This window comes from Pelodiscus sinensis, chromosome 32, assembly GCF_049634645.1.
Source record: "Pelodiscus sinensis isolate JC-2024 chromosome 32, ASM4963464v1, whole genome shotgun sequence".
Lineage (NCBI taxonomy): Eukaryota > Metazoa > Chordata > Testudines > Trionychidae > Pelodiscus > Pelodiscus sinensis.
The window spans coordinates 9,067,900-9,089,970 of record NC_134742.1 but is presented as its reverse complement, the minus strand read 5'-3'; the positions used below and the strand labels follow the sequence as shown (position 1 = coordinate 9,089,970).

The 22,071-nt window shown below is 59.1% G+C and overlaps 1 pseudogene; it reads left to right on the top strand.

Annotated features, from left to right (window-relative positions):
• Positions 1 to 13,308: 13,308 nt before the first annotated feature.
• On the top strand, positions 13,309 to 15,285 carry LOC142823250 (uncharacterized protein T26G10.4-like; annotated as a pseudogene).
• The last annotated feature ends 6,786 nt before the right edge of the window (positions 15,286 to 22,071 follow it).

Sequence of the window (22,071 nt, the reverse complement as noted above, 5' to 3'; positions counted from 1 at the left end):
GGAGAACTACCTGGCAGCCGAAGGGGAGGAAGCCCAGAGGCAGGGAGCCAAGCCCCAGAAGCGGGATCTCGCAACCTCAGGGCGAGCGCGCCCCACTAGAGGACGGGCAGCAGGGGGCGGCCCGCCCATCCCCTGGGCCCGCTGGGAGGGCGGAGGCAGACCCGCAACGTCGGACAGCCCTGAGGCGACAGTACCGGGTGGGGCCCCACCCAGCCCGGCCGAGCCGGGAAAGCGCGGCGCCTGCTTCGAGTGTGGCCAAGAGGGACATTTCCGGAGAGAGTGCCCCTTCATGGATTGCTCATTTGGCCGGGCCTCCACGGACGAGCAGCGGAACCCGCGTACGGGGCCCCCACGAATCACCCTACCGGTAAGCCTGGATGGGCGGGCGACCTGGGCCTTGGTGGACTCTGGATGCAACCAGACCCTAATACGCGAAGAAGGGGCACCCCGGGGGAAAGAAGGGGGCTCCCCAGTTACCGTCCGGTGCATCCACGGGGAGGTGCGGCGCTACCCCACCCGATGGGTGCAGATCGGGGAGGGGACAAGCCAGACGCGCTGTCGAGTGGCAGTGGCCCCCCACTTGGCCTACCCTGTAATTCTCGGGCAGGATTGGCCGGGTTTCCGACAAGCTATCCAGCGATGGGGAAGAGCCCCAGAACAGGCGACCCCACCCGGGGCCCAAGGGAGTGGAGACCCGGGCAGGTCAACGGAAGCCCAGGCCGGTGACACCGTGCCGCCTGGGGCGTACGGCGAAGGAGAGGACTTCCTGCGGGAACAGAGGGAAGACCGTTCGTTGGCCCACGCGTGGGAGCAGGCCCAGAGGGAGACGACCCCGGGACGTCCGCCCACCCAGAGCCCGCGATTCGAGGTAAGAGCGGACCGGCTGTACCGCGTAGCCTCGCGACCGGGGGAAGGGGACGAAGACTGGCAGCTGTTAGTGCCGAGGCGGTTCCGGTGGCAAGTGCTCGAACTGGCACACGCTAACCCCTGGGCGGGCCATTTGGGGGTAGAAAAAACATCCCAGAGGGTCATGCAGCGCTTCTACTGGCCCGGAATTCACCGCGAGGTCAAGGACTTCTGTGCGTCCTGCCCCGAGTGCCAGCGAGCCGGGGGCGGGAAGGTCCCGAGAGCCCCCTTAGTACCGCTGCCCGTGGTAGATACCCCCTTCAAATGGGTGGCGCTGGACCTGGTGGGCCCTTTGGCCCGGTCCAAAAGGGGCAACCAATATATCCTCGTCCTCATTGACTATGCAACCCGCTACCCCGAAGCCGTGCCACTAAGGAACACGAAGGCCCCGGGGCTAGCGGCCGAGTTGGTCAAGATCTTCGCCCGGGTGGGCATACCCCGGGAGATCCTGACCGACCAAGGGACGAACGTGTCCGGGCGGGTCATGACGGAGCTATGCAAACTGCTGCGAGTAAAAAAGCTGCGGACCTCTGTCTACCACCCCCAGACCGATGGGCTGGTGGAGCGTTTTAATAGAACACTAAAAACGATGCTGCGGAAATTCGTGGGGATGGATCCCCAGGAGTGGGACTGCTTCCTGCCCGCCCTCCTGTTCGCCATACGGGAGGTACCGCAGGCCTCGACCGGCTTCTCGCCCTTCGAGCTGCTTTACGGCAGGCAACCAAGGGGCATCCTCGACCTCCTGAAGGAGGGGTGGGAGGAGCAAGACTCCCGTGCGAAAGGGACCGTTCACTACATCTTGGAACTGTGCAAGAAGCTACAGGTGTCCGGCGAGCTTGCCCGGAGCAACCTGCGGACGGCACAGGCACGCCAGGCCCGGTGGTACAACCAGGGGGCCTGCGAGCAGACGTTCGCACCAGGCGACCGGGTGTTGCTGCTCCTGCCCGCGGCAGACTCGAAGCTGTTGGCGACATGGCAGGGCCCCTACGAGGTGCGGCGGCAGGTGGGTCCCGTAGACTACGAAGTCCAGCTGACGGGTAAGCGCAAAAAGACACAGATTTACCACGTGAACCTCCTTAAAAGGTGGAACGCGCGGGAGAGCCTGCTGGCGACCACCCGCCCGGTGGACCCAGAATTGGGGCCCTGTGGCGCAGACCTCAGCCAGCCCGAGGGGGAGCCACGCCTGGGGCCCCGGCTGACCGACCCCCAGAAGGAAGAAATACGCACCCTACTCCGGTCCTTCGCAGCAGTGCTGTCGACACAACCCGGGCGCACGGAGGCGGCGCACCACCACATCCAGACCACGCCAGGGCGGAGGGTGCGGGAACCGCTACGGCCGCTTCCCCGAAAGTTATGGGGGATGGTGCAAGAGGAGGATGTTACAGATGGGGGTCATCCAAAAGTCGAAGAGTGAATGGAGAAGTCCGATCGTCTTGGTGCCCAAGCGGGACGGGACGCTACGCTTCTGCATAGACTTCCGCAGGGTCAATGCTATCTCCAAATTCGATGCATACCCTATGCCCCGAACAGAGGAGTTGCTGGAGAGACTGGGGAAAGCCCACTACCTGACCACCCTTGATCTCACCCGGGGGTACTGGCAAATCCCCCTCATGCCGGTGTCCCAGGAAAAGACCGCATTTGCAACCCCCTTCGGACTTTACCACTTTCTGACCATGCCCTTCGGATTAAATGGACCACCTAAGGCACGTCGGCGCGATCCTGGAGACACTAAGAAAAGCCCGGCTGACCGCAAACCCCGGCAAGTGCGCGTTTGCACAAGACGAGGTGGCCTACTTAGGGTACATTGTGGGGAATGGGCAACTGAAGCCCCAAATGGACAAAGTCGAGGCCGGGCGGGACTACCCAGCCCCCACGACGGAAAAACAAGTCCGGCAATTCCTGGGCCTGGCCGGCTATTATAGGAGGTTTATCCCGTGCTTCGCTACAATAGCCGCCCCATTAACGGACCTGACCAAGGGCGGCGCCGCCCAGAGAGTACAGTGGACCCCCCCATGTGAAGAGGCCTTCCAACAACTGAAGAGGGCTCTTACCTGGGCCCCGGTGCTGGCACAACCAGACTTCACAAAACCCTTCCTAGTGCAGACCGACGCCTCTAACGTGGGGCTGGGGGCGGTCCTGGCACAGCAGCAAGGCGGAGCCGAGAGGCCTATACTCTACCTGAGTCGCAAGCTGCTGCCGCGAGAACAGATGTACTCCACCATCGAGCGAGAAGCCCTGGCAGTGCGCTGGGCAGTAGAAGCACTCCGCTACTACTTGTTAGGGGGCGAGTTCCAGTTGATAACCGACCATGCACCCTTGCAATGGATGCATAATATGCGAGAGGCTAACCCACGCATAATGCGCTGGTACCTGTTCTTACAACAGTACAAGTTCTCGGTGGCGCATAAGGCAGGGCGGGAGCACGCCAACGCGGACTTCTTATCGCGCTGCGGGGAAGAGGGAATACAGAAGGAAGGGACAGAGGGACAAGGAGGGGAGGGGTGTGACGGGGAAGAAACTCCCCGCGCTGACAGCCCCTCCCCCGGAGAAGCGCCGAGCGGCGCGGGGAAGCGGAGCCCAGGGGAAAGCCCCCAGGGAGGGGAGAGGGGGCGCACAGACGCAGGCGCGGCGGGCGAGGAAGGCAGCAGGACCCAGGAGGAGGAGGGGCCGAGACGCCAGGGGGAGCGGCACGCCCCGTGCGTGCCGGCTCAAAAGGGGGAGGGGCCTGAAGGGCCAGAGGCGGCCGGCACTTACCTTCTCTTGGCAGGCAGCCAGGGGAGAGACGCCGGAGGAGCAAGCGGGGCGGAGGCGGGGAGCGGGACCCGCGCAGCCCTTGCCCGGGGCATCGGGACCCCTCGGCCGGGGGCACCGAGGAACGGAGCGGCCAGCGGACGGCCGCACGCCCGGCGAATGGACGGCCGAGCCCGACGGAGGACCCGTCCCCGTCGCAGAGCCGTGAGCGGGATCGGGAGCCGAGGGTCAGCCCGCAGTCCCAGGCGGAGCGGAAGCCCGGGCGGGGCAGCCAACGACCCAGGGCCCGAGCAAAGGGCACCGAGACTGCGGGGGGGGGGGGGTAGAGGCAAAAGGGGCCGGGGGGCCCCGAATCTTGCCACAGCCCCGGCGGCCATTGCCACGTGGCTGACCTCCCGCCCCCCCCCCCGCCCTCTGCTGCTCCGCTTCTCCCATTGTATTGGTTCCTATCTAGTCAATTTCACTCCCGTCCATTTTATCCCCGCTGGCTCTGCAACCCGAGTAAGCTAACCTTCCACTCTGGTCAGTTTCACTTCTGTCTATTTCATTCTCGTCCCCGCTGCGCTGGCTCTGCAACCGGAGTAAACCAACTTTCCACTCTGGTCAGTTTCACTCCTGTCTATTTGTCTCGCTCTTTCCGTGCCCCAGCGGCCATTGCCACGTGGCTGACCCCCCCGCCCCCCAACCCCCCCCCCCCCCCCCGCCGCTGCTCCACTTCCCCCATTGTATTGGTTCCTATCTTGTCAATTTCACTCCCGTCTGTTCTATCCCCGCTGGCTCTGCAACCGGAGTAAATTAACTTTCCACTCTAGTCAGTTTCACTTCTGTCTATTTCATTCTCGTCCCCGCTGTGCCTCTGTTGCTCAGCTACCCCCTCCTTTTTGTTCTGGCTTTGCTCCTGGATCTTGTTTCACTTTCATCTATCACTGCAACCCACCTCACTACTAAGTTTTACTTTCTGATTTTGTTTCGCTTTCGTCTATTGCCATTTGTTTGCGGTTTCTGTCTGCTTATCTCACTCTAGTCAGTTTCATTCTCATCAGTCTTGCTCTCGTCAGTTTCACCCTCGTCTGTTGCACCTTCGCTTCCTGTCCCACCTGCCTGTGGGTCCCCCAGCCCCGGGCTCCTGACTAAGCACCCGCTCCGTTTCCCCCGTGGGCGGCTTTATTACCTTCGGTTCCTTCCGTGTCCCGGCGGCCATTGCCACGTGGCCCGCCCCCCCGCCTCCCGCCCCTGCTGCTCGGCCACCCCCCCTCTTTTTTATTATTATTTATTCTTCTGTGTTGACTTTGCTTGGGGATTTGGTTTCACTTTCGACCGTTACCGCGGCCTCACTTGCTGTTCTTAAACTCTGGTGCGGTTGTGGTCTGTGCGGTTGTGTCTCGCCGGTGCTGCTTCCCGTGGCTGCTGTTTGCTGCTAATGCTGTGTCTTGCTGGGCTAACTGTTGGGAGTGCGCTCTGAGACTAACATTGCTGTCACGGGCGCTCAGTCTCTCCCGCGGGCGGCTTGTTTCTCCTCCCGGCGGCCATTGCCGCGTGGCCAGCCTCCCGCCCTCCACCGCCCCTGCTGCTCGGCTAACCCCCCTGTATTTGTTTCTATCTGTCAGTTTCATTCCCGCTATCCTCCTCAGTTTTACAAATCTCACCCCCGACAGTTTCATTTTCGTCTCCTGTCCCGCCTGCCTGTGGTCCATCAGCCCCGGGCGCCTGACTAAGCCCCCGCTCTGTTTCCTTGGCGGGCGGCTCTATTACTTTCGCCCCGGCGGCCATTACCGCGTGGCCGACCTCCTGCCCTCCCCCGCCTCTGTTGCTCGGCTTCCCCCCGTAGATTCGGTTTGGGTGGCGGTTTTCTTCCTGCGGACGGGGTTTGTGTTGCACGGTCGGGGTTAGTGTTGTTATTTATGCCGTGTCTTGCTGGGTCTGCGTTTTGAGACGGTAGTTATTGCTACAGGCGCTCGGTTCCTCCCGCGGGCGGCTTGTCCCTCCTCCCGGTGGCCATTGCTACGTGGCCAGCCTACCGCCCTCCCCCGCCTCTGCTGCTCAGCTACTCCCCCTTTTCCTTTTTGGCTTTGCTTTGGGACCTTTGTTTCACTTTCGTCTATTACCGCAACCCACATTACTACTAAGCCTTACTTTCTGATTTTGTTTCGCTTTCGTCTGTTGCCACTTGTTGCGGTTTCTGTCTGCTTGCTCGCCTGTCTATTGGTCCACATTTCTCTCTCCCTTCTCCTCTGGCCCCTGCCCCTGCACTGATTTCCCTTCGTTTCACACTGACTCTACCTCCTCCCGCCGGTTGGTCCACTGACCCCCTGTCTGACACGGTTGGGGTTTGTGCTGCCGTCTCTCGCTGGTGCTGTTCCCTGTAACTGCTATTGGCTGCTGATTCGGTGTTTTACTGAGCTGACTATTGGGGTTGTGCGTTGGAGCGACCGTTATCGTTGCTAAATATTGTAGTCCCTGGCGATTCCTCCAACGCAGACCCCCCCCCCGGCTTTCTGAGAGGCCGCCTCCCGGCCCCTTGATCTCAAGCTCCCTCTGGGACCACCGCAGCCAGAAGCCCCCTGCCCTGTTCCCCTCCCCCCCGGTCGGGTGTCTCTGTGCTCTATCTTTCAGTATGTCAAGGAGCCCGCCAGCCGCACGAATGCCACGTCGGGGGACTCCAGCTCCTCCGACGGCTTCCTGTGGCGACCTGTCCGGATGGGATCCAGACGGCACCCGCCAGGCCTGATGCCCAGCGACCTGCCCAGAGCCCGGACACCACCAGATGCCAGAGGGCCCCCCCGAGAGCCGTACGACATCCAACACCCCGTGGCCGGAGACTCGCTACCGTCGTTCCAGCCCCCGCCGGTTCCAGATGTCAACCCGCGCTCTGTATCCGGCTCCAGTTCCAGCCCGGCCCGGCGTGGCCCTGCTACCAAGCCACCCGTGGTCCTTTCCTCCCTCCCTTCCTCCACTCTCGACTGGGCGCTCCCCCTAGACTTAGACAGCAACTCTGCCCCCTGCTTTGCTGGGTCCGGGGTGTCCCCTATTGGAGGGGACACCGAACGATTTAACCATGTCTGGACCCCGCACCAGGAGGAGATCGCCCTGCTAAGCCCCCCCCAAACGCTGCTACCTGGAATTCCCTCCCCAGCCCTGACCTGGGACTTAGTCTGCTGGCCCAACACTGCCAGACCCATCCTGCCTGAGGCCCTGGAGGTGTGGTCATCCTCGTGGCCCCCTCCGTCTCCAGTCTCTACCTCTGCCTTATTAGAACTACAGCCCCAGTCTCCCTTGAGCTCCAATACCTCCCCCCTACGCTCCGACCCAGGCACCGCCAGCCCGGAACAATCTCCCCGGGCGGCCCAGAGCGACCAGCCATCCCCAACCCACGCTCCCGCTCCTGCCCGCACGGCTACCGCTCCGAGCACGGCTACCACCGCTGTCGCCTCGTATGCCGATGCCGTTAGGGCCAATCTCTCAGGGAGTACCTCCAGCTCAGAGAGTGCTACCGACCCCAGGGGACCCCGCAGACATAGCACGGGGACCCCACCGCCCCACGCCCCGACACCAATCACAAGGGCTGCCGGCTTGAGACCGATTAGAACATGCCGGCAGCAAACAATTCGCGTCTCACTGCTCTCGGAGCGCTGCTCCAGTGACTCCCCCTCCCCCATCTGGTCAGGTAGTGACGACTCGGCGTCCTCCCCCTCCTATGTTCCTGATCCCCTGCCTCCCCGTACTCGCCCGAGGCGGGAACCCCGTATCCCCCCACCCAGCGACGAGTTCCAGGGGCTCGCGCTTATCGAGTTCCCGATCCCTAAGAATCGCCCCGCCTGCCCGTGCTGCTCCATCTACAAGGGGCTCACAACCACCACCTCCCTGCGCCAGCACATCAGGCAAGTGCACAAAAAGAAGGTGGGCTTCCGCTGTGCCCACTGTGCCAAGCCCTTCTTAGCCCTAGTGGGGTGTAAGGTCCACCAGTCACGGTGCCCGGCCCTCCCTGGGGGAACACCTGCCAGCTCACCTCTAGACCAAGAACCCTCCCCGGACCGCTTAGCCGCGACCTCGCCTCCACCAACCACGCCTGCCACTCCAAGCCAGGAGCCCGTTATCCCCCAAGACCCAAACAGCCACGGGTCCTCTTCTAGCCGCAGTACCGCCGTTAGCGGCAGGCCCCCTAGGCCCTCCAGAATCCCCACCCTCCTCCAGCCCCACCAGCGAACCGCAGCCTCCGTCAGCCTCGCCAACCTGTCCCAGACGGTTCGGGAATACGTCCGAGGCGTGAGACTCAACGTGGCGGAGAGACGGACCAGCGCCCCTCCACGGCTCCAGCCCTACTGCCCTCCCTCACGAGACAACAACACCAGGTGCCGACCCGGCCAGAGGGAGGGACCCAGCCAGGCTCGTGGGGGAGACATCACCAGCAGTCGCCCTCCTGCCGCCCCCAGTAGTCGCCGTAACGCACCCAGATCTGGTACCTCTCGCCCGCCTCCTGCTCCAGACCGCAGACCCACTGCACGCCGTGACGACCCGCGCTCGGCTCTGGACGCTCCAGAGCAGCACCGCACCACCGCACACGCCTCCCCGACTCCCGACCCAGGGGAACACCGGGCCCCTGCTGCCTCACCCGCCGTACCCGAGACTGCACAACCAGACAGCCAGCGGGTGAGGGGCAACCGAGAGCGCACTGCCACCGCCTGGCAGCTCCTCTGGATAGAGGAACTGAGAGGCACAAACTCCTGTGACCTGGAAGACGTGGTCAAAAGATTCATGGAGGAGCTAGCAGAGGGACTCGTGCCCAACGAACAAGCCCCGACCCGTACGCAGCACCCCCGACGCGGACCCCCAGCACCGAGACCCGACACCGAACCCGCCATAAACAACAGAAGAAACGATCGCCAGACCGACACGGTAGCCACCACCCGCCTCCAGCGCCTGTACCGGTCCAACCGTCCCAAGGCGATGAGGGAGATCCTCGAGGAACCCTCGCCATTCTGCGACGTTCCCGCAGACCGCCTACACACCTACTTTACCGATGTCTTTGACCGCGCAGCATGCCCCGAGATCCACCGCCCAGACTGCTTGCCCCGGCTGCCTCGTGTCGACTCCGCAGACGACCTGGAGCGTGACTTTACCCCTAAAGAGGTGTTTGCCAGGCTCGCCAGGACCTCCAACACGGCACCGGGGAAAGACGGCATCAGGTACCAGGTGTTCAAGAAGCGTGACCCTGGTTGCCTCGTACTCGCCGCCATCTTCAACCTGTGCAAGCAGTTCCGGCGTATCCCCAGCGCCTGGAAGTCGTCCATGACGGTTCTGCTCTACAAGAAGGGCGACCGGCAAGACCCTGGGAACTGAAGACCCATCTCCCTCTCCAACACCATTTATAAACTTTACACCAGCTGCCTCGCCGCGAGACTTACGGACTGGGCGGTAAGCGGAGGTGCCATCAGCGCCGCACAGAAGGGCTTCATGTCCTGCGAGGGGTGCTACGAGCACAACTACGTGCTACAGGCGGCCATCCAGTCAGCCAGACGGCGGCAAAAGCAGTGCGCCATGGCTTGGCTGGACCTCTCCAATGCCTTCGGGTCCATCCCCCACCACCTCATCTTCGACACCCTGTGGGAATTCGGCCTTCCGGACTTTTTCCTCCACCTACTCAGAGACTTATACAGTGACTGTACCACCACCATCCGCGCCGAAGAAGGCGAGACCGCTCCCATCCTCCTCAGGCGCGGGGTCAAACAGGGCTGCCCCCTCAGCCCCATCGTATTCAACTTGGCCATGGAACCGGTCCTGCGCGCCATGGCGAATAGCCCCGCCGGCTTCAACCTCTACGGCGAAAAGATCAGCGCCCTGGCCTACGCCGACGACCTCATCCTCCTGGCCGACAACCCAGAGGACCTCCGCGTACTCCTGGAGGTCGCCAGCCGCACGGCCGAATGGATGGGCCTGCGCTTTAACGCCAGGAAGTGCGCCTCTCTGCACATCTCTGGCAACGCCGGCGCCCCGGTACACCCGACGCAGTTCCAGATCCAGGGGGAACCCATGACCACCCTGGCCGACGGCGAATCCTACTTCCACCTCGGCACGCCGACCGGCATCCGCGTCCAACAGACCCCGACGGCAACCATCGACGGGATTCTCGAGGACGCCAAAAAGATTGACGGCTCCCTGCTCGCCCCTTGGCAAAAGATCAACGCATTAAACACTTTCCTCATCCCCCGCATCTCCTTTGCTCTCAGGGGCTCTGCTGTCGCCAAGGGGCCACTGAACAAGGCAGACCGCGCCATCCGGCAGCTGGTCCGGAAATGGCTCTACCTCCCCCAAAGGGCCAGCTCCGACATTGTGTACATCTCACACAGGCAAGGGGGTGCCAACGTCCCGCGCATGGGAGACCTGTGCGACATCGCTATCGTGACACACGCCTTCCGTCTCCTGACGTGCCCAGACCGTAGAGTGCGCACCATCGCGAGCGCCGCCCTGGAAGAGACCATCGGCAAGCGCGCCGCCAGGGCCCCCGCTCCGCAGGACATCGTCGCCTTCCTCAACGGTTCTCTCGAGAACAACCTAGGACGGCAAGGGGGAGAACTGTCCTCCCTCTGGTCCCGTGCCCGCGCCGCCACCCGCCGCCTGGGGAAGAGGATCGGCTGCCGCTGGACCTGGGCAGAGGAACGAGGCGAGATGGGCATCCTGATCCCGCGCGGAAACTCCGACCAGAACACCGTCGTCACGCCGCCCGCCCGTAAGATGCTGGAGAGAGTCCTAAAATCCACCCTCCGCTGCCTCTACGCCGAGAACCTGAAAAAGAAACCAGACCAGGGCAAGGTGTTTGAGGTGTCCAGCAAGTGGACCGCCAGCAACCACTTCCTTTCCGGGGGGAGCTTCACCCGCTTCGCCGACTGGCGCTTCGTTCACAGGGCCCGCCTCAACTGCGTCCCCCTCAACGGAGCCGTCCGCTTCGGCAACCGGGACAAGCGATGCAGGCGCTGCGGTTACGAGAACGAGACCCTGCCCCACGTCCTCTGCGGCTGCGAGACGCACTCCGAGGCCTGGAGACTGCGCCACAACGCCATCCAGGCCCGCGTCGTCAAGGCCCTGCCCCCGACCCTGGGCACCGTTGCGGAGGACTCCATCGTCCCGGGCACCAACAGCCTCCTCTGTCCGGACATCGTTATCACTAACGAGGAGGCGAAAAAGATAGTCATGGCGGACGTGTCTGTCCCCTTCGAGAACCGGTCTGTGGCGTTCCGGGCGGCCCGCCTGCGAAAGATCGCCAAATACACGCCGCTGGCGGACACCCTGAGGGCGAGAGGGTACACGGTCGAGATCTACGCCCTGCTCGTCGGAGCGCTGGGGTCGTGGGACCCCCAGAACGAACCGGTGCTGGAAGCCTGCGGCATCGGAAGGAGGTACGCCGGCCTCATGAGGCGGCTTATGGTCTCCGACACCATCCGGTGGTCCCGCGACATCTACACCAAGCACGTCACGGGCCACCGCCAGTACCACAACGCGCAGGAACACTGAAGAGCACGGAACTTCGGGAGGGTTTTTTGTGGGGGGTCTCCAGTCCACGTCCTTCCCCCTTCTTTTTCCCTCCCACGAGACTGAGCCTTTGGCCCACCCCCGGGTGCGGTCCGCAACCGTGCCAGAGGACAGGGATGCGGAAGACGACGACGCCGCGGGACCCGACTGACTCTGAGGACTCTTGATACGGAGTCAGGACTTTGCTCCCTTGAACTTCAGACTTTGGAACTGGACCTTTGTTCTTGGACTTTGAAAGTTTTTGGGACTTTGAAATTGGACCTTTTTTCGACCCTGGATTCTACCTTCTCGGACTTTGAGACTCTAAGACCAAACCTTGGTGCTCGGACTATTTCAATGGGCCTCTGGACTATATGCCCCGCTAGCTACAGCGGGACCAGTTGACTGTCGCTCGCCACAGGGGACAATAGGGGCCCCTCTATGGGTAGTTTACCCCCCCCGGGGGCCCCCATCCCCGGCAGACGCAGCAACGAGGCCAGAGAGGACAAAGGATGGGGCGGAAGAGGAAGCCGAGGGACGAAAAAGGACTCGGTGTCACTTGACACCAGGGGAGGGCTTGTTTGGGGGCGCTGGTTCTGCTACCGCTCCCCCTCTCCCCCCAAGGACAATGCCTAAAGACCGTTTCAGAGGACAAGGGAGCTGAAGAAGAGGACGGCGAGGGACATAGAAGGACTAAGGACTCGGTGTCGTGGGACACCAGGGGAGGGTTTTTTCCAGGGGGGTCTCCCACATTCCCCCCTTTTTTCCCTCCCCAGGGGCTAAGTTACAACCGCCCCCCACATACCCTGAAAAGGGAACCAAGGGCCCATCGGCCCTCCCGAGACGTGCAATCTCCAGTGCACACCATCTCTCCACTCTGTCCATTGGGACACGCTCAGGGACCCCTGAGCCCCCCAGCAAAAACCCTGACAAGGGTCGGACCCCGGGAGAGCCAGGCTCTGCCCACCCACGAGGTCCCGCACACCTATCTCTTCCCCACAACCCATCGGGGATACCAACACAGGGCACGGTAGGGGGTTCACTCACCCTAACCGTGCCCAGCCGCAACCCTGACAAGCGTCGGACCCCGGGAGAGCCGAGCTCTGCCCACCAACGGGGTCCCACGCACATACCCCTCCCCCACAATCCCATTGGGGATGTCGGCACAGGACGCGGTAGGGGGTTCGCTCACCCTAACCGTACCAAGCCGCAACCATGACATGGACCAGACCCTGGGAGAGCCAAAGCTCTGCCCATCCAAAGGGTCGCTCTCATACCTTTCCCCAGCAATCCAGCGGGGATGCTAGACTAGGGCACACGGTGGGGCGCTCCATCTCCCTAAAGTTTACAATTACAGCAACTCAAACCCTTCAGACCCCTATGCAGGGAAAGCGTCCCGACCCAACACCTTATACGCTTCACCGACCTTCACCCAACCACCTCTTATTCACGTCCGGGGGCCTCCACGCCTCCCCCATTACTACCTCCGGGTTCCTCAACAAGAGAACACCGTAACTCCCCCCCATCGTCCCACGGGATCTACGTATACTCTGTACTCCCCACGCCAGGGGCACGACCGGCATCCCGGACGACAGGGATACCCCACCAGCGGGTCTCACCCTAACCCCAAACCCGACCCCGGACGTACTCATTTGCTTGTAAGCCACTAAATGCATGTTTACCGTTTGTTTGTCAAACATTATCTCAATAAAGTCAATCTGTTCTTATCAGTTTAAGCCGCAGTAGGTTTAATAAAGTTATGAACAGACAGTACACCTGTGTCAGGGGTTCGGTCTTCTCGTCATCTTGCTTTGCTCGGTGCTCGGGTCCCCTGATCGGCGTTCGCGTGGCGGTCGCAGCGGACCACCCGGCTGCCGCTACTCGCCTCCAACGCCTCTATAGAGCCAGCCGTCCCAAGGCGATGAGAGAGGTCCTTCAGGAGAACCCAGACTTCTGCTCCATCCCTACCCCACGTCTACATGAATACTTCACAAACGTCTTTGCCGATGACACCCATAACACCACACCCCGCCCAGAGTGCCTACCCCGGCTGCCACGAGTAGCGCTGTCGGAATCCCTGGAGTCGGACTTTGCCCCCTCAGAGATCTACGCTCGACTTAGGAGAACCTCAAACACCGCCCCAGGGAAAGACGGCATCAGCTACCAACTCCTGACAAAGCGCGACCCCAGCTGCCTGGTGCTCACAGACATCTACAACCTGTGCAAGAAGTTCCAACGCACCCCCAAGGTCTGGAAGGAATCCATGACAGTCCTCTCATATAAAAAAGGAGGCAGGGACGACGCAGGTAACTGGAGGCCCATCTCCCTCTCAAGCACCCTCTACAAATTCTACACCAGCTGCCTCGCTGCAAGGATCACAGACTGGGCAATAGAGGGAGGGATCATCAGCACCTCCCAGAAAGGCTTCCTGTCCTGAGAGGGGTGCTATGAGCATAACTTCGTATTGCAATCAGCCATCCACTCAGCCAGGCGAGACCGTCTGGAGGTCGCCAGCTGCGCGGCCGACTGGATGAGCCTGTGCTTCCATGCCAGGAAGTGCGCCTCCCTGCACATCTCCGGCGATACCGGCGCCCCGGTAAGGCCGACGCAGTTCCGGATCCAGGGGGAGACCATGACCCCTCTGGCCGACGGTGAGTCTTACCTACACCTCGGCACAGCGACCGGCATCCGCGTCCGACAGACCCCGTCGGAAACCATCGACAGGATTCTCGAGGACGCCAAGAAAATAGATGGCTCCCTATTCGCCCCCCGGCAGAAAATCAATGCCCTAAACACTTTCCTCGTTCCCCGCATCCCCTTCGCCCTCAGGGGCTCGGCCGTTGCCAAGGGTCCCCTGACCAAGACAGACCGCGCCATCAGGCATCTGGCCCGGAAGTGGCTCTACCTCCCCCAAAGGGCTAGCTCGGACATAATCTACATCTCGCACAGGCAAGGGGGTGCCAACGTCCCACGCATGGGAGACCCGTGCGATATCGCAACGGTGACCCACACCTTCGTCTCCTGACGTGCCCAGACCGCAGAGTGCCGACCATCGCGAATGCTGCCCTGAAAGAGACCGTCAGCAAGCGTGCCGCCAGGGCCCCCGCTCCACAGGACATCGTCGCCTTCCTCAACGGTTCCCTCAAGAACCACCTAGGCAGGCAAGGGGGAGAATTGTCCTCCCTCTGGTCTTGCGCTGCCACCTGGGGAACAGGATTGGCTGCCGCTGGACCTGGGCGGAAGAGCGGGAAGAGATGGGCATCCTGATCCCGCGCATCAACTCCCAACAGAACACGGTCGTCACGCCGCCCGCCCGGAAACTATTGGAGAGTGTCCTGAAGTCCACACTCTGCTGCCTCTACGCCGAGAACCTGAAGAGGAAGCCTAAAGCAGCCAGACCAGGGGTAGGTTTTCGAGGTATCCAGCAAGTGGGCCGCCAGAAACCACTTCCTTTCTGGAGCGGAGCTTCACCCGCTTCGCCGACTGGCGCTTCGTCCACAGGGCCCGCCTCAACTGAGTCCCCCTGAAGAGAGCCGCCTGCTTTGGCGGCCGGGACAAACGGTGCAGACCCTGTGGCTACGACGAGACCCTGCCCCACGTCCTCTGCGGCTGTCAAGCACACTCGAGGGCATGGGTACTGTGCCACATTGCCATCCAGGCCTGCATAGTCAAGGCCCTGCCTCCGACCTTGGGCACCGTTACGCAGGACTCCGCCGTCCCGGGCGGAAAAAGCCTCCTCCGGCCGGACATCCTCATCACCAACGAGGAGGCGAAAAAGATCATCACGATGGACATATCCGTCCCCTTCTAGAACCGGTCGGCGGCGTTTCGGGCAGCCCGTCTCAGGAAGATCGTGAAGTACACACCCCTGGCGGACACCCTGAGGGTAAGGGGCTATTCCGTCAAGATCTACACCCTGCTCATGAGGGCACTGGGCTCATGGGACCCATAGAACGAGCCGGTGCTGGAAGCTTGTGGCATCGGGAAGAGGTACGCCGGCCTCATGAGACGGCTGATGGTCTCAGACACCATCCGGTGGTCCCGTGATATTTACAGGGAGAACATCAAGGGCCACCCGCCAATACCAGGACACACAGGACAGCTAAACCGCACGGGACAATGGAAGGTTTTTTTTGTGTGTGGGGGGGGTCTCCGGTCCACCTCCTTCCCCCTTCTTTTTCCCCCTCCCACAAGACTGAGTTCGTGGCCCACCCCTGAGTGCAGTCCACAAACGTGCCAGAGGACAGGGATGAAGAAGAAGAGGACGCCGCGGGACCCGACTGACTCTGGGACTTTGATACTAGTCAGGACTTTACCCCTCGGACTTTGAAACTGGGCCTTGGTGCTTGGATTGCTTCAACTGGCCTTTGAACTGCAACCCCGCTGGCCACAGCGAGTCTAAATGGCTGTCACTTGCTATGGGGGTCCGACAGGGGCCCCTCCAGAGGCAACTTAGCCCAAGCGCCTCTTCCCCCTCCGGCAGCTGCAGTAGGAAACCCAGAGAGGACAAGGATGTGGCAGAAGAGGAAGCCGTGGGACAAAAAGGACTCTGTCACTTGACACCAGGAGAGAATTTCTATGGGGGGGGGGGGAGGAGGCGGTGTTGGTTTTTCTACTGCTCCCCCTCTCTCCAAGGGCTAAGCGAAAAAAACGCTTCCCATAGCTCCAGAGGACAAGAAAGCGGAAGAAGAGGACGCCGAGGGACAAGCAAGTTTTAAGGACTCAGTGTCATTGGACACCAGGGGAGGGTTTTTTGGGGGGTTTCCATGTTCCCCCCCCCTTTCTTTTCCCACCCCATGGGGTCTCACACAGATATCTTTCCCCGATAACCTATTGGGGATACTAGAAATAGGGTACACGGTGGGGCGTTCAATCACCCTAACCACGCCAAGAGGGAACGGAGGAAGCATTGGCCTTACCGCCATGTGCGGTTCCCAAATACCTACCCACTCACTCAATTGGGACAAAACCCTGACAAGGGTCAGGCCCCGGGAGAGCCAAAGCTCTGCCCATTCAAAGGGTCTCACGCATATACCTTTCCCCAATAATCCATTGGGGATATTAGTGTAAGGCACACGGTGGGGTGCCCAATCTCCCTAACTTATAGTTCCACCTCTTAAAAACCATTAGGCCTCCTGTCCAGGGAGAGCGCTCCCACCCAACTCCTTATACACTCGACAGCCCTTCACAGTAGAGAGTAAAAACAGCAATATGGAAGCAAGTGTGTGTGCGCGTGTATATATCTATATATGTAAAATGGAGCAATAAGTCATGGCAATTAAGTAAATAGAGATAGAAAGGATTTGTATCTGTACAGAAACTGTAAAAAAGAAGAAAGTAAAGCTCATTTACACAGTCCACTAAGTACTCTGTAAAAGTTTCAGATAACTTCAAATGATTAATGAGCAACTCCCCATCTGATTGGAAGAGTAAAATTGTTCAGCGCAATAGACAAAGCGATGGCCACAACTGCGGAGCACTCATCTTGAAGGTTTTGAATACCAAATTGCCACTATCATTTGTTATTTGTGTGTAATTGAGGGGTGAAAGTAAATGCTGAAGATTACTGGTGTGCACCGCGCCACCATCCTTGCCAAGGTGTGTGGGGTAGGTTCTGAGCCCTCAGAAAGGGTGGGGTCTTAGGCGGACGGCGCGGGGCTGGGGGCCAGATTCCCTACGGCAGGGCTGCAGATGCGGGGAGACGTAAAGGGGGCAGCGACGTGAAAGCATAAAGCACTGCCACAGCAGCACTGTTAGGGTCAGCCATGTACGGGCCGGAACCGTGGCCAGTTCTTACCGGCATGCTGGCCCGGCCCACTTTCACTTCTGGTAATTATTATACATTTTCTAAATAGCATTCTTAGTTGGCAGAAGTGTATTTGCAGCAGAAAGACATCAGTTCAGTAGAAACATCACAAGAGGCTAATACTGAGTTTAGAAGACAACTAGCAATTGTTCTAATGAAGGAGTCAGGTAATAACATTCTCCCGTGTACTATAGACTCATTAGGCACATAAGATAACTGTCTGTTACTAACATAATTCTGGTTATCTTAATACCCCTAAAGTGGGGGGTCTCAAGCGTTTGGTTCTGTAATGGTGACTATTCATCAATAGTATGTTTAAGTACCAAAAAAATTAGGATGGGGTGAAGAGTTGCTATTGATAGACCAGTTAAATAAAATTGGATATTTTTATATCCCGATGCAGTAAAGTAAAACTGTGAGAAAATAGGACACAAGAAAAAATATGTTCAAACCAGTGACTGGATTAAAACATTGACAATAATTAACTCAGGATTTGCACTGAGCATTAGTCATAACATAATCAGCATATATTGATTTTTTTCAGAAAGCGTGGAGGACTACTGCATATACTGCAGCCTTGTCGGTTGTGAAAAGGAAAGCGAGGATTGCAGGGTGGTAAGAAACACAGAATTGTATCAGAAACGCATGCCATAGTCTGCTTAAGAATCAGGATTCTTGTGAAAATTCCAGTCAGTCAACATTTCCATCATGGTGATAGGCCAGAGGTTAGCAAAGTGCGGTCCACGGGCCAATTCTGGCCTGCAGGACCATTCTACCCGGCTCTTGCGCTCCCGGCCCCTTCCCTTCCCCCAGCCCACGAGCAGCAGATCCAGCACAGGACCAGAACCAACTGGGAGACCCGCCATCACCTCCAGACCGGCTCACCACCACGACTGTAGCAGCATGGACAGCAATGCCTACAACCAACAGAGCCTTCGCCAGTTGGACTACACCCGCCCAGGCTCCAGGTCCATCCCTAACGCTCCCAAAGAAGGCCACACCCCGCCAGCACCCATCAGCACATATGCCCTGCACTCCAGGAGGAACCGATCACGAAATCCCCAAGAGCCCCGTTTGCTCGGCATGGCCCCACATCACCCAGGAGGCACAGAGGGAGCACCAACCTGCCACCTGTGGATTCCCACCTTGCAGCTGCACAGACCCACAACCCACCGCCGCAATCTCCTTGATGCACAGGTGTAGACACATTTAAGAGCCGGTTAGACAGACACCTGTCAGGGAGGATCTTGACTGTGCCTGGTCCTGCCACAAGGGCAGGGGACTAGACTGAATGACCTTTTGAAGTCCCTTCCAGTTCTTGTGTGCTATGATTCTATAACTTGTCAATCTTAGAACCAGCCTCTTGTAATTTTTCCCCCCCCTCCCCCCCCCTCCCCCCACACACTCAGTTCTACACCTATCACCCAATGGAATATTAATGCATTTTACTTTTCCAACCTACTTCTACTACAGCTTGTGCATCCGGGTGCTTCTATTTTGTAGACAATGGAAATCACATTTGTACATGATTTAACACAATCCAGTTACATGTGTTCGTTGTTTGCATGCACTCATCTGGGGCACTGTGTGACTGATCATATGCATCATGTACCCTCAATCCCTGTAACCCTCCCCCAACCCAAGCCTCTCCCAGATCCCCTATTGTTTCAGGAGCAAAACACATGACAAGTGTACATTTCCTTAATAAAATATTTCAATCTGTAGGAATGAACTACTGGGATCACTTTCTGACTGGCAGGGGTAAGGAACTGCTCTTGTAAGATATTGCTACTGGAGGTAGCCGTTCTAAACAGTCCTTTGTATAGAAAAGCTGCTTATAGGACTGTGCTACTGCTCGCAGTTACTAACATGTCTGACAGTAACAAACTAAGACATTGCTACCAAATGTAGCACAGTCCTACAGGGAGCAGTTACACAGTATGAAGTGTAGTAAACAGCTAGGCTACAGCTACACTGCAGGGTGTCTAGACTGCACGTGCATTCTTGCACAAGTAAATTTACATTATAGGGTCCAAAAACAAAGCTTCTTCCAGAAGAGTTATTCCTCTCCCCATGAGGAATAAGCCCCTTGGTGCTACAGCTCTTCTGCAAGAAGGCAGTGTAGACAGGCAACATAATTTTCTTGCACAAGAAAGCCCTATGGCTCTAATGGCCATCAGAGCTTTCTTGCGCAAGAGAGCGTCCACACTGCCACGGACACTCTTCCGCAAAAGCACATCTCTTGCGCAAGAGCCCATGGCAGCGTGGACACGCTCTTGTGGAAGACCCTTCGCACAAGAACTCTTCCGCAGAACAGTTCTTGCGCAAGAAGCCTGTAGTGTAGACGTAGCTGTATTGTCAAACCCTAATACCAGATCTAGCAAACTTATGTAGGCTCAGCGCCTCTTGTCATGTTTCAGGCTTCTCTCCCAGGGCTCCAGTTCAGGATTACATGGAATACAGCACACTTCTTGCTTACAACACTGAGGTTTGGTTTTCTGCAGGCATATTACACCATTGACTCAGTTAGCTTGCTGTCCAAAGCGCTTGCAGACCGCCCCCAATGTGTTATCTGTCATTCACAGCCTTTAAAAGTGCGCTCTCTAAGCAGGGGTCGGCAACTGTTTTAAAAAAAGAGCCAAACTACATGAAATTTCAGAGCAACTGGTCAACAAAGAGCCATATAAGAATGCTCATTTGCATGACTGAAAATATAGGACTCAATATTATTGATCATTGACATGAGGAATAGCAGCATAAATGAAACATTGTACTCACAGACCATTTCATGGGACTTCTGCTATTAGCACCTTTTTGCACATCTCTTTGACATTGACATCGTAACTGGTCAAATCCAGCCTCACTCCTGCAGTCAGCGGTCTTCGGTCAATCTTACGGCAAGGGTTGGACATATGGGGGTGCAGGAGTTTGGATTGGGGTGTACCAGGAGCTCAGGTCAAGGGGGTTGGATGTACGATGGCCTCAGGGCACAGGTTTGGAGTGTTTGGGGGTGCAGGAGTTTTATGGTACTGCATTCAGATGGGGGCTGGGCCCCTATTGGGGGCTTGCTGGCCAGGCATCATTTTTAAATAAAGCAAAATGTTTCAACACTGTGTCTATCTGTGGCAGGGGTAGGAAACCTTTTTTTCCAGTTAGGAGCCACTGCCCCATAGGAAAAAAGATATCAGTTGGGGACCATACAAGTGAGCAGCAAAAAACCAAACAACCCCCCCCCCTCCAGAAACCCACAACTCTCACAGAGGTGGTCCCCACTTGAGACACCTCACTCCCCTGATACTCCAGCCTTATGGCCAGTGGAGGTGACAGGGGGAGGAGATTCAAGATTAACTCTTTGGAGGTTCCAAAGCTAGTGGATTTTGGCTTCTGGCTCTGGGGTGGGGGCCAAAAGTAAGGGGCCGGTGTGTGGGACCAGGCTGCCAGTGAGCGAGAGAGGGATGCAGAATCTGGAGGGGAAATAGGGTGCAGGAGCAGTTGTCTGGCCGGGAGCAGTAACAGGGTGTAGGTGGCTGCCTGGATAGGAGGATGGGGGGTGGGGGGGGAAGAGAGAAGTAGGAGGAGCAGGGTGCTCGTGGGAGTCTGCCCAGGTTTGGAGGGCGACCCAGGGTCTGGGGGAGCAGAGGGAGGGAATTGGGGGGCAGAGAACTGGGGAAAGGAAGTTGGGGGGGCAAGGGAGAAGCGAAAGGAGGGGCTGGGGGGCTGGACGGGGAGGGGCTGGGGGGCTGGACGCGGGCTGGGGGGGAGGGGCTGGGCTGGAGCCGGACACTCACCAGCGAGACGCGCAGCTGGACCCGTTTCTCCGACAAGAGCTGCTTGGCCATGCGCTCCGGGATTAAAAGCCTGAGGGCAGCGCTGATTGGTGTTTGTCGCAGCTGCCATTGTCCTGCTCCGGCCAATGGGCTTGGGCTGGGGGCGGGAGCAATGCGCGTGAAACAAAGGGCCCCGCAGAGGCGGGACACGCGGGGGGGGCGGGGCTGCCTGGGGGCTGCGGCTGCCTCGTGGCCCGATCCAGGCAGCGCGGGGCGTTTTGTCCCGTCCGCTGCTGCGCCTGCGCGGGCTGCCTGCTGCGGGGGCGGGGCGCGAGCTTCGAAATCGCCGCGTCGGGCTCCCGCGCGGGCCCCAGGCTGCCGACCCTGCTCCGAAGCCTCCGTGCGCGGCTTTAGACCCGGGGCGGGGCGGGGCTTTGAGCTGCAGGAGGGGGCGGGGCGGGGCGCAGGCGGGGCTGTGACCTGGTGCAATGTGGGGAGCAGAGTCTGGGGGCCAGGAGCCGGCTCTGGCTGGGAGCTTCTGACCAGGAGCTGCCTGGAGGAGCAGCCCAACAGCCCCCAGAGGGTTTGGGGCTGGGACCCGAGGCAGGGCTGCACACGCGCAGGAGGCAGGGAGCCTGGCCAAGGCGCGTTTGGACCCCGAGCCGGTGCCGGTGCTGGCAGCTGACCAGATCTGGCAGGTTTGGGAGTCATATCCACCACCCGGACCCCATTCCCCCCAGGCAATACTTAGTCCTGTCACAGGTGCAGGGACCTGGCCTAGGAAGTGAAAGTGTAACCGTGTACACCCAGAACTGATGAGCCGGGCCCTCCCCCTGGGGTTCCCAGAGGGCATGGGCCCCCCCAGGTATTTTCAGTGGGGTGCAGGAACACACAAGGCAGGAATCCTTCCCAGGGCTCTCTTTGGTCCACAAGACAGTGCAGGTGGCAGGCCAGATCCTGCACCTCATTTTGTCTCCCACCCCAGTCTAGATAATATTTAGTTCAGTCTTGAGCGTAGGTATCTGGACTAGAGATGTGAATGTTTAACTGTGTACACGGGTAATTGAGGAGCCCGGGTTTATTGGTTAACTGTTCTCAGTTATATGCAGACGCCCAGTAAGTGCTTGTAAGCCAGCTTTTTGTGCATATCAGCTCCTAGGGGACAAGAGAAATCCAACTGTTGGGAATCTTTCGGAAAGGGCTAGACCCCGAAATAGAAAAAGATCAAGTGATGGTTAATGAAACAGACCCAGGAAATGACAGTTTCATGGCAGCTACATGGAGTGTATCCCTAGCTGTGTCTGGAGTGATACGGTACTAGCAAGAGCTTTGGCACAG